The sequence below is a fragment of the Perissodus microlepis genome, chromosome 7 (genome assembly GCF_051167445.1).
Source record: "Perissodus microlepis isolate ML-2025 ecotype Zambia chromosome 7, ASM5116744v1, whole genome shotgun sequence".
Taxonomy (NCBI): domain Eukaryota; kingdom Metazoa; phylum Chordata; class Actinopteri; order Cichliformes; family Cichlidae; genus Perissodus; species Perissodus microlepis.
In genome coordinates this window covers 24193733-24197615 of record NC_140467.1, presented here as the reverse complement: position 1 = coordinate 24197615, position 3883 = coordinate 24193733, and positions in this window count along the sequence as shown.

Here is a 3883-nt window from a genome sequence, read left to right as displayed (position 1 = left end):
ACCTTGGTTTGTATTTCCAGCTAGCAAGTGGAGCATCATACAGGGTGATCTCCATAAGGTCTAGGGATGCTCGTTTCCACTGTCCACAGCATCATCTGTCACTTGGGTTTGCAGGGCTGATGTAACTGACGGCTGCCATGTCACTAAGATGTAGTCAGAAAGATGCAAACAATCCTGTTAATAAAGATCTAACAAGTAATATCTAAAAAATGCTCTACTAACAGAATACTTGCCTGTTTAAAAATATTCATGGTCTTGGGGTAGCTCCTCCAGGGCAGACACCTCAGCAGATAGCTGGTCCCGCCAGGGAGCACCACTGACTGCCTCCAAACCCATCTCCCCCTCATCTTGCACATCATCCTCAGGTGCATCCTCTGGGTCCATAGCGTCACCAGCACCGAGGCAGATGTTGTGTAGGACAGCACATGCTGTTATGACCTGAAACAGATGTTTTGTTTTGTTTTTAAAAAGAAACAAATAAGGTGTTTATAAATGTACATACACTAAAGTTCCCATTATATAATTATAATTATTTGAAAAAGAATGGCACTATATTGTAATGACTTACATGTGGTACAAAGGTGTGGTGCACCTCCAGCGCTTGAAGGAAGATGGCCCGGAACCTTGTCTTCATCATTCCAAAAGCACGCTCTATAATAGAGCGTGCCCTGGAATGATGAGAGTTGAAGCGCTGGGCTCCCACACCTTGAACTGGCCTCTTGTACGGAATGATGAGGGGAAGTGGATGCTGGAGACATGGGTACCCTCCATCTGCTAAGATGAAATGCCCTGGAGGAGGGTAAATGGCCTGCCGGTACAGTGGGCTGTTGCGTAGCACCCTGGAGTCATGCACTGACCCAGGCCAGCCCACATATGTATCGATGAAGCGGCCCTGATGGTCACAAACTGCCTGCAGAAGTATGGATGGGAACAACTTCCTGTTTCTGTAGCACTGACCATCAGGGCTGCTGGGAGGCTTGATGCGGACATGGCAGCCGTCAATTGCACCAGCAGCCTTTAAAAAGGCTCTGTGTCTTGCCAGCCCTGCAAACCCATGAGACAGGACATCTAGGTCTTCAGGAGTCCGAGGGAGATGGATAATCTGATGGCGAATAGCCACCACCTCCTCTGTGACCCTGTGGACGATGCGGTGAACAGTGGAGCGAGGAATAGCAAACACTCTGGAAACAACTCTGTAGGATGCTCCACTTGCCAGCCAGAAAAGAAACACAAGGACCTCAATAGTGGCACCCCAACCATGTGGCCGATCCTGGTTAAGGAGGTTCAGCAGCACTTTCAGAGACTCCCTGCTCAGACGAAAATCAGGCCTAGTGTCCTCATTATTAAAAAACCTGTCCAGGACTGGGACACTCAGGTTAATCCTGCAGTACTGTGGTCTCGCCTGGTGAAGGAAAATAAGGAAAATGTTTTATTCTTGTCATTATTATGAATGTTGCTCTTGTTCTTTAAAAACTGCTCGACCCCAAGCAGCACATCACACCATAAGTTAAAATATGAAATGGTTTATTTGCAAACACGAAGCGAAAAATGGGTTCACAGGAGTCACTCAGGCTTCGGGGTGGACCCACACCAAAATAACAAACAAAAAGGGAAACTAACTCAGAGGAGCGATTGCTTACCTAGCCCCAAAGAAACATAACCAAACAACAATCACTTACATCCCTAACTAACTAAACATGAGAAAACTGTACCCAACTGAAAAGGCGATCCACCCCTACTTCCTCCTGGACCTGCAAAGCAACACAGGGCATGTCGCAGCCCCAGCCGGTTGGGGTAAAACCGAGGATGGATGATTGCTGTCCTCAACTGTGCCGTCTTATACTCCGCCTCCAGAGCAGCATCCAGTCCTGGTGTACCATCTTCGGGATCCACCACTCCTGGAGGCGCACCTGCACACTCACATTTGCATGTCATAATCCCAGCCCACGACGGCAGCCGTAACAGTAGGGTAGCAAAGACTTCTTTTCCACTTCTTCCATGTACAAATTGGCCACGATGGGTGAAACTGGGGAGCCCATGGCACACCCATGTTTCTGCCTGTAGGACTGACCCTTGTATGTGAAGTAGGTGGAATGAAGACACAGTTCCAAAAGCAAACACACTTGGTCGATGCTGAGAGTGGTCCTGTTGCTGAGGTTGGGGTCATCCTGTAATCTCTTACGGACTAACTCCAACGCTTTCCGTGACTGGGATGCAAGTGAAGAGAGATGTAACATCGTACGAGTCCATGGTTTCATCTGCCTCCATAATGACATTTCTCACCTTCTCAACAAAATCCAAAGTGTTCTGGATGTGGTGTTTAGAGCTGCGCCTAAGGGTACATCTTTCGCCATCTTACAATGCTGTGATTGCAGTCATTCCCCAACTCTCTGTGAATGGTACTCATGGCCATTGATCAGTGGGCTTTGATCAGTGGTTGTTGATCAATGGTCATGAGAATTTGCATAATTAAGATTAAGGAACTGACCTCCCAGCCCATTGTTCCTTCAGTGGGCTGGTTTCAGTCATTATGCAAATGTACTGTTTATAAGATTGGGGAAACCTGCAGTCAGCTGAGACTGAAGAAGTCACTTGGATGAGTGACGAAACGTTTCTCCCACAAAACTCTACGTCCAGATGAACAGAATCAACTTTTGGAGATTTACTTACCTAGATGATTAAGCATGCATCAGGACATAGAAACGTTGAATTTGAAATAACCTGCTACTTAAAAAACTTTACTCTCTTTAAGCTTTTTTATGCTTCTCTCACTTGTAGTAGCTAGATGCTGAAGTACCTCAACCGCTACTTGTGGATATCTGCACTCGTTCTGGTGTTGTGCCAATGCACAAAATAAAGCCAAACAAAAAAACACCAGTTCGTTTTAACCCCTGATTATGGCACACTTTTGCTTCTTTCACCTCTTTTTATGCAACATTCTCTGGTGATTAATACACAAAGATCACTGCCTTTCACGTTTTACCGTTTAGGCTCAAATTGGTTGGATTTGAGCCCAAAGGCTCACAGTGTCATGAAAAAAATAACAAATTTGTTTAACCAAAAGTAACGAGCCTGTTTTGAAAATGTAAGGAGTAGAAAGTACTGATATTTGTTTAGAAATGTAGGGTGTAAAAGTAAAAAATTGTCACACAAATAAATACTTAAGTACAGACACCTAAAAACACCTAAAAAGGCCACCTGGGTTGGCTAGCAGACTGTTTACTTAGCCTGATAGGGTGAAGGACACTGTCTCAGCTGAACTATGGACACGCACACACATACACTTACACTGATAAGCACTGACACATCCCCCCTCCCCTTCCAATGCCTTCGATGCTTGTTGCCTCCTGGGAACACGAGGCGGGTCTGGGCCCGCGCTGGAGAGTCGGCGCAGTGGCAGGATGGCTGCTGTGTTGCCTGTGATTACTCCTTATCCCCTACCCAACCCTGTTGCTGGTCACATGCTCTATAATGTTGTACTGTGGACATTTATGTGCTTTCTGTGCAGAGGAGTTTTTTTGTTTCCTGTTCTCATGCTGTCCTCCTGTAGCCCAGCATGAGTAGAGGTTTCTTTTTTTCCTCTTGTACTTTTCCCATTGTAGTGTACATTTCAGTGGTTTTTCTGTAATGCAACCATTCTCTGACTTGTATCCCCATGTGATGTCTGTGTTGTGTGTGTAAGGTTGGGGGGCAGGTTCATTTCACTGCAGGGCAACCTGCCACTGCATGTGGCGAATATAATTTGATGAACTTGATGAACTTGATGAACTATGAACTACTTAAATATAGTAACGGTGTATTTGTACTTTGTTACACTCTACATTCATTCATATTTTAAATGTCCCTATAGATATTGACAGTTAACCATGTCATGTAATGATCA